Genomic DNA, 16,004 nt, shown 5'->3' with positions numbered 1-16,004 from the left:
GTCTAATCACATGACTCGCCCCCACACTCCAGCCATTAGTCAGCCAACACATCCATCCTTGTGAGGTACGGCCTTCCAACGCCAACTGCACCCAATTGGATGATGCTTGACTGTCAGCCAAAAGGCCTTTTCTTCCCCGCCAGCCCCAATTTTCAATATTTTTATATCTGGTAAAGCAAAATGTTCAAAGAAAATGACAAAAAACACAATCTTTTTTAACATCCCGATGATTTTTCCCCAGGGTGGCACACGGCAGTGTCCTGGAGATTGACCTTCAATTCCTGGAGACTCCAGGCCAATCCTGGAGGGTTGGCAACCCTACTGTAGTTGCATGTGAACTTTCTGTGATTTGCGCACAAGGACCCCCTGCCGGTCCCTCTGAACACAATTCCCCAGTCTCTCACTATTTAGAGTATGTTTTGCTTCCCTATTTTTCCTTTCAAAGTGTGAGGCTTTCTATCTCTCTCACATGAACAATGGCTGAGGAGAGAAGAAGCCAGAATTCCCTGTAGTTCCATCTCCCAAATAGCAGGAAAAGATGACTCTTATCCCCTCTAGTCAAAGCATGACTCGATCGAATTCTGCCTTTAACGCGACTGCTTTGCTGGCTGCAGGCATCAAGCCACTTCTCAACCCAACTGTTTATTCTGCACATTCACAGCAGGCACAAACCTCCTGCAGCTTAAAAATTAAATCTCAGCATGGGTGACAGAGGAAAGTTGAGTGCCACCACCGTCAAGGATTGTGCAATTCTCTTAAAGTTGCAGCACAAAGTGTCCGGGTTCCTGCAGCCCCAGGCGATGTCTGTTTTCAGGCATCGCTGCCCGAGTCAGAGTTACAGGGATCCCAGCCCACGTGCTCCAACAATTCACTGATGGAGCCCACGGAGACGCTATCTCTTGAGACTTTAACCTCAGCTACTCACCAAATGTATCAATGACTTGGATGGAGGAATGGAGAGTTTGCAAAAGCCTTGAAGTTAAGGGAGGAACAGGAAGCTGCAAAGGTTAAGTGAGCAAGCAAAACCATGGCAAATTGGGCAAGCGCAAGATCATCAACATTGGATGACTCAGAGAAATTTCTAAATGGTGAGAATCTAGGAACTCTAGTGGATGCTGCGGGCTTCAAGAGCAGAAATCATTAAACACCAAGGTGCAAAATGTCATCCAGGTGGCTAATAGAAGATTGGCCTTCATCTCAAGGGGGCTGCAATAAAAAGGGAAGAAGTTAATCTTCAGTTGTGTACAGCTTTTGTCAGACCCTCATCTGAAGTAACCGTATTCAGCTTTGGGCACCGCGCCACAGGAAGGAAATTCTTGTGGGTACTGTGCAGATTCACCAGTGACACCGGTGTTTAGAGGGTAAAAGTACTGCGCGAGATGACTGTGTGAGAGACAGGGCTGACCACAAACACACCACTGTGCTACTCGATGGAACATCCAAATGTTGAAGTGGAATGCAGCTTGGTTCCATATGAGAGTCCCACATAAAACTCTCAAAAAGAAAAATAACTTGCATTTATATAGCGCCTTTCACAAACTCAGGTGTAAAAGCCTTCAGCTGCCTGGGCTCTAAGCTCTGGGATTCTCCCCCTAAACCTATCTGCCTCCCTTTCCTCTAAGATCCTTCATGAAACCTCAACTGTCCTAATATCCCCTTACGTGGCTCAGTGTCAAATATTGTTTGATAATTCTCCAGTGAAACATCATTAAAAATTTTTCTACCTTAAAAGGGTGTTATATAAATGTAAGTTGCTGTTGTTGTTACTTTACAACCAATGAAGTCCTACTGAACTATAGTCACTTTTGTAATATAGGAAGTTCAACAACCCAATTTACACATAGCAAACTCTCACAAATAGCAATCATTTGTATTTTTGCGATGGTAAGAGATAAATAATCACAAGAGCAGCAGGGAAAACTCCACTGCTCCTCAGCTAAATAGCCAAGTGGGACCTTTTCCATACACCTGAAAGGGCAATTGGGGCCTCAGCTTACCATCTCATCCGAAAGGCAGCACCTGTGAAAGTGCAGCACTCCCTCAGTATTCCAATAGAATGTCAGCCTGGATTTTGTGCTGAAGCCTCTGGGATGAGACTCGAATCCACAACCTTCTGGATCAGAGGCACAAGAACGGCAAAGGCACGACGTTCTGGGCCCCCGACAAACCCAACTCTAGTGCTAAAGACTGGTACTCCAGAACTAGCTGTGTCCCTGGCCAAGCTGGTCCAGTACAAGCTACAATATTGGTAACCACCTGACAAAGTAGGAAACTGCCCAGGTATGTCCCGTCCACAAAAAGCTGGATAAATCCAATCTGGCCAACTACGGCCCCTTCAGTCTACTCTCGATCATCTTGAAAATTATGGAAAATGTCCTCAACAGTGCTACCAAGCAGCACTTACTCAACAACAACCTGCTCACTGATGCTCAGTTTGGGTCCCACCAGGACAATTTGGTTCCTCACCTCATTACAGCCTTGTTCCAAACATGAGCAAAAGGGCTGAGCTCCAGAGTTGAGATAAGAGTGACTGCCCTTGGCATCAAGACAGCATTTGACCAAGTGTGGCATTAAAAAATACTGGCAAATTGAAAATCAGTGGGTATCAGGGGAGTCTCTCCACTGATGAGGGTCATACTGAGCACAAAGGAAGAAGGTTGTGGTTGTTGGAGGCCAATCATCTCAGACTTAGGACATCACTGCAGGAGTTCCTCAGGATAGTGTCCTAGGCCCAAAAATCTTCAACTATTTCATCCATGACCTTCCCTCCAACATGAGACCAGAAGGGTGGATGTTCATTGATGATTGCACAATGTCCAGTTCCATTTACAACTCTTCAGATACTGAAGAAGTCCATGACAACATTCAGCAAGACCTGGATAACATTTGGGCATGGGCTGATAAGTGGAGAGTAACATTTGCACCACACAAGTGCCAAGCATTGGCCATCTCCAACAAGAATCTAAAAAAAACTCTCCTTGACATTCAACGGCATTACCATTGCTGAATCCCTCACTAACAACATTTGGGTGGTTACCATTGACAAGAAACTAAACTGGACCAGCCACAAAAAAATGGGGCTATAAGAGCAAGTCAGAGGCTGGAAATTCTGTGGCAAGTAACTCATCTCCTGGCTCCCCAAAGCCTGTCCTGGCACAAATCAGGAGTGTGATGGAATACTCTCCGCTTGCTTGGATGTTTGCAGCTCCAACAACACTCAAGAATCTCAACACCATCCAGAACAAAGCAGCCCGCTTGATCGGCACCACATCCCTCCCTCCACTACCAACACACAATAGCAGCAGTGTGTACTATTTACAAGATGCACTGCAGCAATTCACCAAGTCTCCTTTGACAACGCCTTCCAAAGCTGTGACCTCTACCACCTAGAAGGACAAGGGCAGCAGACACATGGGAACACCACCACCTGCAAGTTCCTCTCCAAGTCACTCACCATCCTGACTTGGAAATATATCGCCGTTCTTTCACTGTCGCTAGGTCAAAATCCTGGAACTCCCTCCCCAATAGCACTGTGGGTGTACTGACACCACATGGACTGCAGCGGTTCAAGGAGGCAGCTCACCACCACCTTCTCAAGGGACAGTTAGGGATGGATATTTGAGCGTATTTGAGGTCGTTGTGTATTTAAGACTGAGATAGATAGGTTCTTGATTGGTAAGGGGATCAAAGGTTACAGGGAGAAGGCAGGAGAATGGGGTTGAGAAACTTATCAGCCATGATTGAATGGCGGAGCAGACTTGATGGGCCGAATGGCCTAATTTCTGCTCCTATGTCTTATGGTCTTATGATAATAAATACTGACCTATCCAGCAAAGCCCACATCCATGATGACTAAAATAGAAACCTTGCTGAGCCACAGCTGTATCAGATTTGGATGAGGAAGTGGTTGATTGTGATGCCTGCAACCTGGGGCTGCTATGACCTACCTCCCCACAAAAGTCATTGCTTGTGTAGGAGCTTCATACAAACTCATCTTTCTAGGTCATCCAAGGATATGGTTAGTCCAAGCTCAGGGTGAAAAGGCTCTTCCCCTTTCATTTACTGTAATTGTGTGATCTCGCTCTCTGTGGAACGGCATTGGGAGGGAAGGGAGCCCATTGAAAACGCCTTTAATGACTGTTCCTAGGACCCACGCTGACTGGTTGTGCATTTTTTTTAGTGTTGCTGTGCATTGCCAATCAGCATGAAATTACCGTAACAGGGTATCAGCAGGAGATAGGCTTCTAGTGAACCATATCCATCTCTGATTTCTCCACCTTTGTCATTGGTAACTTCATCTCATTTAAAACACACAGAAGAGCATTGCGAGCAGGGCTGCCAACAACCCTCCAGGATTGTCCTGGACTCTTCAAGAATTGGAAGATCAATCTCCAGGACATTGCTGTGTGCAGCCCTGGAGAAAAATTATCAGGACATTAAAAAATATTGGTTTTTTTTGTCATTTTCTTTGACCAATTCTCTTTATCAGATGTAAAAATTGCTGAATAAAGAGACATGTCTAAGCTTTTCATCTTGCACTCATCAGGACACTCGCAAGAATACCACTATAAGGGGGAAAACAACAATTTATACTGTATGTGAAGAGTGCTGGAAGGGCAAGATATCTCATAAATTTGAGCAACAGGTGAAGCTAGCTGTTTCAAGCTGCTACTATACAGTAGCAACACATGTGGTATTCTACCATTAAGTCAAAATGATATTCTGTCTATCACACAAATGAGTAATGTGGTATATGAATTTCAGTGCCAGTGTGATGTTAGGTATGTAGGCCGTACGTCCCAAAGACTGGTGGATTGTATTAAACAGCATGTTCCAGTCGTTGTTCACAACGGGCAGGGTACAGACTGTACCCAACCAGCCTGTACTTGCAAAACTCAAAGCACAGTGTCCAACGTTAGATGTGATTCTGCGACTGGACAACATTTGCTAAATAATCCTCAATGTGCAAGAATTATGCTGACAGCCAAGTTAATATTGTCAGTTGGGCTCACAGTGTGGTGCATTTGTGTATACTGCAAGCTACATATATTAATACACAGGGCCCTGTACTTTGCAGACAGAAAGAAAGTGTACATACGATGCGCCTGTTTCTGTTAAACAAAATAAGTTACAGCCATTCGCTGACTCATTCCTCAGGGCAATGCCTTGACCAATTAGGGTCAAGCTGCCTGGTTTAAATTTCAAACAATGCTTGGCAATTAACTGTCAGTCACCATCACTAGTGCTGCGATGTTTATGTTTAATGTTGATGCTTTTTTGGAAAGGGACATTTTAGTTAAAAAGAAGTGTTATACAAAAAAACCTGCCAGTAGGATGTGCTAAGTCCCAGATGTATTACCCTCTGGTGCAGAATAAGGAAAAGAGGAGCCTTTTTTTTTTACACAGGAAACTGGGGTTCAGAAGCAGATAGCTGTGCGTGTGTGTATTCCTAATTGTTAAGAAGTGACAAAACACTTTAAATGGCAATGAGGATGGGATCCTCATTATTAGGGGCTTTAGAGGCTACTATGATCCAGCTATTATGGACTTTGTAGTTTATATTGAGCAAATGGAGCAGTTTTTCATTGCAAATGAGACTGAAAAGGAAAAGCAGGCCTCAGTGTTTCTTACAGTCGTCGGAATGAAAAATTTCACTTTACTGAGAAATCTTTGTTCCTGACAAGCCAGCAGATAAAAGCTTTAAAGAGCTTGTGGATGTTTTACAAAAACACTTCAATCCCAGACCAGCAATTATTGCTGAGAGATTCAAGTTTCACCAAAGTGAACAACATGAGAGTGAGTCAGTTTCTCAGTTCCTGGCTGTGTTGAGAAAATTAGTGGAACTTGGTGACTTTAAAGATAACCTGGAAGAAGTGTTGTGCGATCGCTTGGTGTAGATTGTTAGCTGAGCAAGAGTTAGCAATGAAGAAAGCGTTCGAGATTGCACAAAGCATAGAAATGGCAGAGAAATAAGCTGGAGATTTGAAAGCGCATTCTAACAATGTCAAAGTTAAAATAGTAAAGTTGGGGTATACTCGCTTTCAAACATGTTATTGCTGTAATGGAATAGGGCATAATGCAGAAGCCTGTAAATGGAAAACTGCTGATTATTGCTACTGTGGAAACAAAGGACACATACAGCGTGCTTGTAGATCAAAGACTGATCACAGTAAAGCAGTACCACCAAGAAAAGGGCATCATGAGGAGCACACAGACAAGTTGCACTTGAAAATAAACAGCCAGTTTAAAAAGACGCATTACTTGGAAACAAAACACAAAAGTAAAGTGAGTCCGGATGAGACGGGCAGGAACTGGTTAAAAGAAATTCGGCTGGACTGGAATAAACTTGCAATCCCATGCTGCAGTCCTTGTTAAAGAAGCATACTGGTGTCTTCAAACGACTATCATTCGGAATCATGTCATCACCAGCCTTATTCCAGCAGGCCATGGACAAAACACTGCAGGGCCTCCCTGGTGTAATCTGCTTCCAGGACGACATGCTCATCACTGGGGAGGAACCTCCCAACTCATTGGGAGAACGTAGGCAGGGTCCTGCGTAGTCTGGAAAAATACAGCATTCGCTGTGAAATCCAAATGCTTGTTCCTGAAGCCCTCAGTGGTGTACCTGGGATATGTGATCGATCAAACTGGCCTCTCAACCTCACCCAGGAAGGTGGAGGCAGTGGTGAATGCACCACAGCCCAAAAATCTTAAGGAGCCTCATTCATTTTTGGGACTTGCTGCGGCAAGTTCGTTTCCAGTTTGGCTATCAAGGCAGCACCACTGAATAATCTGCTGAAGAGGAATGCAAAGTGGGATTGGTCACAAGCCTGTCAGGAAAGTTTCAAGGAACTCGAGCAAGAGCTCACTTCTGCTAAAGTCGTGGCACATTTCAATGAAATATTGCCTGTCAGCCTGGCTTGTGATGCATCTGGATATGGTGTTGGAGCTGTCAACTCCTACACACTTCCTGATGGCAGTGAAAGGCACATTGTATACGTCTCACACACACTGTCCAAGGCAGAACAAAATTATACTTAAATTGAGAAGGAAGCTCTTGGACTAATCTATGGAGTCTAGAAGTTTCACCAACATTTGTATGGGAGTAAATTCATGTTAATTACAGACCACAAGTCTTTGACCTGGTTGCTCAGACCAAAGTCACAAACCCCAACACTTGCCGCTGCACACTTACAAAGATGGGCACTGATCTTATCTGCTTACCTGTACAAAATTACATTTCGCTCAACTGAGAATCATGAAAATTGCACTTTCTAGACTTCCATTACACCACAGCTCCACAACCCGAAGTGAAGCCACTGCTTTCAACGTGAATCACATAGACATGTTAAAGCGGATCAGATTCGACTTGAAATGCAGAGGGATGCTGTGCTCTCCAAAGTTTACCTGTACACACAGGACTGGTGTGTACCTCAAGAAGTGACTACTGAACTTGAACCTTACTACATGAGTAGATTTGAGCTGATTCTGCAAGATGATTGTTTGTTGCGGGGAATCAGAGTTGTTAATCCTCCAAAATTCCAAAAACGACTGGGAATCATCAAAATGAAAGCATTAGCTCGTCTACGTGTATGGTGGCCACACCTGGATATAGACATCGAAGGCATGGTCAGTGATTACCTTCCATGCCAAGAAATGAAGTCTTCTTCTGCACGTGCCCCATTACATCAGTGGGCTTGGCCTGACCACCCATGGCAGAGACTTCAGGTGGACTTTGCCGGACACTTCTCGGGCACACGTTCCTGATTGTGGTGGATGCCCGCACAAAGCGGCCTCATGTTATTCCCATGAAGTCGACTACTTCAGCAAAGACCATTGATGGTCTCCGGAATATGTTCACAACTTCTGGATTGCCGGAGCAGATTGTGTCTGACAACGGCACACAGTTCACTTCATGTGAATTTCAAACATTCCTGAGAAACAATGGGATCAAGCATCCCATCTCACCTTACCACCCATCTTCAAAGGGTGAAGCGGAGCACTTTGTCCAGACGTTAAAAATGGCCAAATTGAAGGGGAAGGCACAAACAGATTGGAAGCTGAATAACTTTTTGATGATGTATCGTAACACTCCACATTCGACAACAGGCGTACCTCCTGCTGAGCTGACATTTGGAAGACGACTGTGTACCAGAATGGATTCACTGTGTCCGGGTTTGAAAGGAAAGATTGGTTCCAGGCAACCTGATCAGAAAAGGTCACATGACACAAGTAAACCAGCTCGGGATTTAATCCGGATCAGTCTGTTTGGGTCCAAAATTACCGTGGAACACCAAAGTGGCTCCTGGGAAGAATTATCAAGCGTCGAGGACCACTGACCTATGATGTTGAATTTTCTTGTGGAATCTGGAAGAGACACATTGACAAGATTCGAGAAGCCAAATCCAAGGAACCAAATTTCCAGGAATCTCAAGTCACAGTGGGAGATTTCTAGGAAACATCTGCTCCGGTTGGTGAAACTTAATTGATTCAACTGACAAATCTGTAGCTAAAACTGTTGAACCTGAACAGAAACCAGTGGAAAAGCAGAACCTCCCATTCCTAAGCAAACAAACTGAGATATCTAAGCCAACATTTCTCTCTGGACCAAAGCAAATCTGAATTAGTTCCTGGCTAAAGGGGGAGGAGATGTGATGCTTGTGTTTAACGTTTATGCTTTTTTGTAAAAGGACATTTTAATTAAAAAGAAGTGTTATATAAAAAAGCCTGCCAGTAGAGTGTGCTAAATCCCAGATGTATTGCCCTCTGATGTAGAATAAGGAATAAAGGAACCTTCTGTTTTTTTTTCCACACAGGAAGCTGGGATTCAGAAGCAGAAAACTGTGCATGTGTGTGGGTGTAGATTCTTAATTGTTAAGAAGTGACTAAACACTTCAGAGACATTCTTCATGGCAACGCCACTTGCCAACCAAATGGCACTCTCTGCACATACAATATAAATCGTTGTTTCCCCCTTATATTGGTATTCTTGCGAAGTGTCCTGATGAGTGCAAGGTGAAAAGCTTCGACATGTCTCTATTTTCAACAATACTCAAGTTGTGTACCACCAAGCAGCCAGATGTAATAGTATTGAAAATGGGGGGCTGGGGGGGAAGGCTGACTAGCTGATAGTCAAGCATCATCCAATTGGGTAATGAGTCTTTTCGCTTTCCAATTGGCGTAGGAAGGCTGTACATCACAAGGATGGATGTGCTGGCCGGCTAATGGCTGGAGTGTGGGGGCGAGTCATGCGATGAAACCCCCAGGAATACATTTAATCACAGTTGGTAAACCTAACTCCAAAACTCACTGATTTATCATTTTCTCACCAATGGGAATAGATAAAACCGTAACAAAGAACATCCCATAACACGAAACAGTAGATTACATAGAAGGGTTGATTGTACATTGGTTAAGAATTCTGGCCTCTGTTTGGCTGACTTGTTTGGCTATAGTATAGATTAGTGGGATTAGTTTGGGAGTGATACAAGTCTAAGGATGAGAGCAGGACAATGCGATTAGTTTGAGATTACTGCAGGGCTCTGGGGAGAGAGTGGAGCAGTGGGATTAGTTTTGGGATTGATGCAGGGCTCTGGGGAGAGAGTGGGGCAGTGGGATTAGTTTTGGGATTGATGCAGGGCTCTGGGGAGAGAATGGGGCAGCGGGATTAGTTTTGGGATTGATGCAGGGCTCTGGGGAGAGAATGGGGCAGCGGGATTAGTTTTGGGATTGATGCAGGGCTCTGGGGAGAGAGTGGGGCAGTGGGATTAGTTTTGGGATTGATGCAGGGCTCTGGGGAGAGAGTGGGGCAGTGGGATTAGTTTTGGGATTGATGCAGGACTCTGGGGAGAGAGTGGGGCAGTGGGATTAGTTTTGGGATTGATGCAGGGCTCTGGGGAGAGAGTGGGGCAGTGGGATCAGTTTTGGGAGAGAACAGGTAATGGGATTAAAAGCAAAATACTGCATATGCTGGAGATCTGAAATAAAAACAAAAAGTGCTGGAAAAATTCAGCAGCATCTATGGAGAGAATGTTGAGTCCAATGTGACTCTTCTTTGGAACTGGGAGTGGGATTGGTTTGGGGTTAACACTGTCCTGCCTTTTCAAGTGGCTGTGAAAGATAGATTGGCACTATTTCAAAGCAGAGGAGGGTGAGTTCTCCCCAGAGTCTTGGTAAATACTTATCCTTTAAACAACATCTAAAACAGATTATCTGGTTATGATCTCATTGTTTGTTGGAGCTTGCTGTGAGTTTGAGTCACTTTAGTTGGTGGTTTAAAAGTCTGATTTTTAGAAATTCATATTTCTTGCAGTAGATCAAAGATTATTATTTGCCAGAAAGCACATCTTCATGACACCACTTAATCTACAATCCTATAATTTTGTGCACCTCAATTAAGTCTCTCCTCAGCCTGCTCTGTTCCAAAGAAAACAACCCCAGCCTATCCCTTCTTCCCCAATAGCTAAAGTTCTCCATTCCTGACAACATCCAGTAAATCTTCTCTGTACCCTCTCTAGCGCGATCACATCTCCCAGTGTCACAACTGTATCGAAGCACCTCAGAGTGCAACACGGGGCAGAATTTTACACCTTGCGGGCGGGCGGGCGAGCGGATGTGAGATAGCGCGAGATGACATCAGGCGAGCCTCCCAACGTCATCCCGGACGAGGGCGATCTTCAGGTCGGCGGCTGCGCGAGGCAGTCAGAAGCGCATCCGCCGCCAATTAAGCCCATTAAGGGGGCAACTGAAAGTGACTTTTCGTGGCCCGTCCACTTTGACGTTCAGCGGACGGGCCAATCGGCCTTTACATTTTTGCTCAAACCTCGATCCAGGGCAGGACGGAATCTCCGTGGGGGAAATAAAATAAAGAGGTATCTGGGGACTGGTTTTGTTTTTACTGGGTTGGCTGTCAGGTGTTCGATTGTGCTGCACGGACACGTTCTGCAGCATTTTTGCTGTTTCGTTTATTCTGTCAGCTTTCGCGAAGCTCGGCAGAAGCACTCACCCGCGCTCACGGTGAGATCCACGCCCGCTCTCTTCCCGCCGGTGGTGAGGAGCCTCTCCCAGTGCGCGTTTCACGCTGGCTGCCTGGTAATTGGCCCAGCCGGCGTGAAGCCGCAGTCGGGGGGAGGATTGCGGTCAGGGGCCCCGTTTCCCGTCCGCTCTCGGGCCCGCCGATCGCAGGCGCCTGACGGGCGAGAAATTCAGAGCATGATCGAAGTGGAAAATTTGAATATCTTTGCACTTTCTGTAATGATCACTTTGAAATGTTTCGTAACTTTCTTTTCAATATTTTATGAATATTAAGTATATTCTTGCAAAAAAAAACCTTCCTGCACTGCAGGGACAACAGCTGTGCGCAGTACTCTAGCTGCAATCCAACTAGTGTTTTGTACAGTTCTAGTATAACCTGAAAGCTCTAATACTCTAGGCATCGGCCTGACCAGCTGAGCATGTCCAGCATTCTCTATTTTTCCTTTCAGCTTTCCAGCTGTGGTGGGGTTTAAACTAGCAGCTGTTTCTCTTCTACTTGACTGGATGGTTCGTTTCTATTCTTAGATGTTGGAGCAAATGCTAGGTGTAAATGCCAAGGTTTCCATCAGGCAAGTGTTGTTGTGGTGGTGAGTCATAAATGACTCCTTGGCCTTCAAGCAGAGTCCGGCAATGTTTACCTCAGAACTTTAGTCGCCTGTTCCTATCATTTGTGACTTGGTGATTGTCTGGAGAAAGCAGCCATTTGATGGTCCAAAGAATCATGGCCTGATACAAACACACACTCGTTCCCAATTCCTTCCTACAATATCCTAATGCAGGCATTAATCCATATAAAACGTAACCTTTTAAAATAAAACATTTAGAAATTCAAAACAAAAACAGAATTACCCGGAAAATCTCAGCAGGTCCGGCAGCATCGGCGGAGAAGAGCAAAGCTGACGTCCTGCTGAGTTTTTCCGGGTAATTCTGTTTTTGTTTTGGATTTCCAGCATCCGCAGTTTTTTTGTTTTTACATCTAGAAATTAGCCTGTTAAAAACAGTCTGGCATGCTGGAAGATTTGGAACAAGGCTATCAAATGTAAAAGAACACCAAGTGTAAATTCCACTCGATATTTTTTCAGTCTGTCGTGCGCTTACCCTGAGGCTATGATCTGTAGCTACAATCAGGAGAAACTCAGAAGTGACCCTGTCAAGCCCTCTCAGGATTTTACACATTTCAATAAAGTTACCTCTCATTGTTCTAAACTCAAGAGGCGCTCGGGGTTGCTTAACTATAGTGTTTGGTGGAGGAGTTGAGATTTGCATTGTTCTTCCTCTCTCCTGTCTGGATCCTGCAGGTGCTCTACCCGTCAATGGCTTCTCTTAGGATGGTGGGTCCTGCTCAGCCAATCTCCTGACGCCCGCAGCCAGGGCGAGGTTGTTGCTGCAGAGCTTGGGGGTTCTTGGTCAGGTCGAGGGTCAGATGGAGATCCTTGTTTTCAAACCCCCAACTCCCCTATCTCTGCAATCTTCCCCAGCCCTACAACCCTTCAAGATCTCTGCTCTCCTCGAATTCTGGCCTCTTGTGACTCCCCTATTTCTATCGCTTCGCTATTGGCAGTCGTGCTTTCAGCTGCCTGGGCCCTAAGCTCTGCAATTCTTTCCCTGAAAGCTCTCTGCCTCTCTCCTCCTTTAGGATGCTTCATAAAACCTGCCTCTTTGTCAAAGCATTTGGTCATCTGCTCTTACAGCCTCTTACGTAGCTTGGTGACAAATTTGTTTTGTAACACTCCTGTGAACCGCCTTAGTTCATCAAAGGCATTATACAAATGCAAGCTGTTGCTGCTAATGAGGGCCAGGCAGTGGAGAGCTTTGTTCAGGGAGTGGCTCAAGGAGTTACACTGGCTGCCGAGGGGTGGAGGCAACCAATGATTTCAAAAGGAAATTGGATGCGGCACTCGAGGGGAATTAGAGCAGGGGAATGAGACTGACTGGGTTGCTCTACGCAGAGCCAGCACGGAACCAGTGGGCAGAATGGGATCCTTCTGTGCCGTAATGACGACTCGATGACAAATTCCAATGGCGAGGCCATGTTATAGCAGTCAAATGGCGTTTATGCAAACGTGTCTATGATCAGCAATGGGGACCATAGGTTGTAAACAGGGTACAATGTCTTAATTATTGCTTCAGGGAAGGCTTCAGCACATTCATTCTCCCATTAAGTGCAAATGTTGAAATTGACCTGATTCACATTTTAGGCCTGAAGATGCAGGCAGAACATTTTCAGAACAAGCTCTGTCAGCTATTGGTTTGAAACCCCAGAAGGATTCAGGTTTGAGACGGCTGGGAATGCTGCACTATCAGAGGTGCTGTCTTTCATTAAACCGAGGTCCCGTCTGCTCTTTCAGGGTGGGTACAAAAGAACCCACGCCACATATTTTACGGTAAAATAATAAGACAGTGGGGGAAAGTTTCCACAGTGTCCTGTTATCATCTATCCCCCAAACAACATCACTAAAAAATAGATGAGCTGGTCATTATCAGATTGCTGTTGGTGGGAGCTTGTGGTGTGACACACTTCTTAAATTACAACAGTCACTATGCTTCAAAATTGCTTCATTAAAGCTGTGAGGCACCTTAGGAAACTCTGAGGGTGTGAAATGTGCTACAGCAATGCAATTTATTTCTTATTTACAGTTAAGAAGCAGAACAATCAGAAAAATCTAAGTCCCGGACACAATCCAGTGATTCCCGCAGGAAGAATGCAACTGCGCGGGCAATGAGGTTCGGCAGTGAGGCCCACCCCAGCCAAATAGCCCATCGCCTGGGCTGGCACACAAGGAACTGGGGCGCCAGGGCAACCCGTAACCTGTTGAACACTAGTCCCGGCGGGAACCGGTGACTTCAGAAGGGGGAAAGAAATGAAAGCAGCCAAAGAAGATTAAAGGCTTGGGTTCTGTAATTTCCCCAGAGTCACCCTGTGCTGATTTTTGTTGATGCTGCCCTGTGCGCAAGGTCGCTGTTGCATTGCAAATATATCACATTACAAACTGACAGAAAAGCCTGAGATAAAAGCAAAAAACTGCGGATGCTGGAAATCCAAAACAAAAATAAAAATACCTGGAAAAACTCAGCAGGTCTGGCAGCATCTGCAGAGAGGAACACAGTTAACGTTTCGAGTCCGTATGACTCTTCAACAGAACTAAGTAAAAAGAGAAGAGAGGTGAAATATAAGCTGGTTTGAGGGTGGGGGGGGGTGGTTGGGACAAGAAGAGCTAGGTAGAGGGCCAGTGATAGGTGGAGATAACCATAAGATGTCACAGACAAAAGGACAAAGAGGTGTTGAAGGTGATGATATTATCTAAGGAATGTGCTAATTAAGGGTAGAAAGCAGGACAAGCAAGGTACACATAGCCCTGGTGGGGTGGGGTGGGGTGAAGAAATCGAAAAAGGCTAAAAGGTAGAGATAAAACAATGGATGGAAATACGTTTAAAAATAATGGAAATAGATGGGAAAAGAAAAATCTATATAAATTATTGGAAAAAAAAGGGGGGGATTGGAAAAGGGATGGGGATGGAGGAGAGAGTTCATGAGCTAAAATTGTTGAACTCAATATTCAGTCCGGAAGGCTGTAAAGTGCCTAGTCGGAAGATGAGGTGCTGTTCCTCCAGTTTGCGTTGAGCTTCACTGGAACAATGCGGCAGGCCTAGGACGGACATGTGGGCATGAGAGCAGGGTGGAGTGTTGAAATGGCAAGCGACAGGGAAGTCTGGGTCATGCTTGTGGACAGACCGAAGGTGTTCTGCAAAGCGGTTACCCAGTCTGCGTTTGGTCTCTCCAATGTAGAGGAGACCGCATTGGGAGCAACGAATGCAGTAGACTAAATTGAGGGAAGTGCAAGTGAAACGCAGCTTCACTTGAAAGGAGTGTTTGGGCCCTTGGACAGTGAGGAGGGGGAAGTAAAGGGGCAGGTGTTGCACCTTCTGTGGTTGCATGGGAAGGTGCCGTGGGAGGGGGTTGAGGTGTAGGGGGTGATGGAGGAGTGGACCAGGGTGTCCCGGAGGGAATGATCCCTGTGGAATGCCGCTGGGGGGGTGGTGAAGGGAAGATGTGTTTGGTGGTGGCATCATGCTGGAGTTGGCAGAAATGGCGGAGGATGATCCTTTGAATGCGGAGTCTGGTGCGGTGATAAGTGAGGACAAGGGGGACCCTATCATGGTTCTGGGAGGGAGAGGAAGGTGTGAGGGCGAATGGGCGGGAGATAGGTCGGACACGGTTGAGGGCCCTGTCAACCACCGTGGGTGGAAAACCTTGGTTAAGGAAGAAGGAAGACATGCCAGGGGAACTGTTTTTGAAAGTGGCATCATCAGAACAGATGCGACGGAGGCGAAGGAACTGAGAGAATGGGATGGAGTCCTTACAGGAAGCGGGGTGTGAGGAGCTGTTGTCGAGGTAGCTGTGGGAGTCAGTAGGCTTGTAATGGATATTGGTGGACAGTCTATCACCAGAGATTGAGACAAAGAGGTCAAGGAAAGGAAGGGAAGTGTCAGAGATGGACCATGTGAAATTGATGGAGGGGTGGAAGTTGGAAGCAAAATTAATAAATTTTTCCAAGTCCAGATGAGAAAAGCCTGAGACACTGGTTTCAGGTTCGCAGCGATGTAGGAAACGCAGATGAGCAGTTGGAGCTGTGCTAGAAGCAATCCAAACAGCAGCACAAACAGCCCAGTATTTGGATTCGTCTCAGGAAAGGGCGAGGCTATGATCACAGTGTAAGCGCCAAATCAATATTTACAAAACAGGAGAGGACTTATCACCCGACCCCACTGTTTGCTGGAAGCAGCGGGAGCTGCATTTTGAATACTTACTGGTTGCTGAGAAACCTGGCTCCACGATTTCAGAAATGCCTCAAGAAGATTACCTGTTGATTGAGTAAATGGAAAACAGCTCCTGCTAACGCCAATCTGCGTTTCCTTTTTCAGAAAAATGAAGCATCATGAAAGAATTCACTTACGAGCCTCTCCGTTTT

Source organism: Carcharodon carcharias, chromosome 34 (assembly GCF_017639515.1).
Source record: "Carcharodon carcharias isolate sCarCar2 chromosome 34, sCarCar2.pri, whole genome shotgun sequence".
NCBI lineage: Eukaryota > Metazoa > Chordata > Chondrichthyes > Lamniformes > Lamnidae > Carcharodon > Carcharodon carcharias.
The sequence above is the reverse complement of the archived record's forward strand: the minus strand, read 5'-3'. Positions refer to the sequence as shown.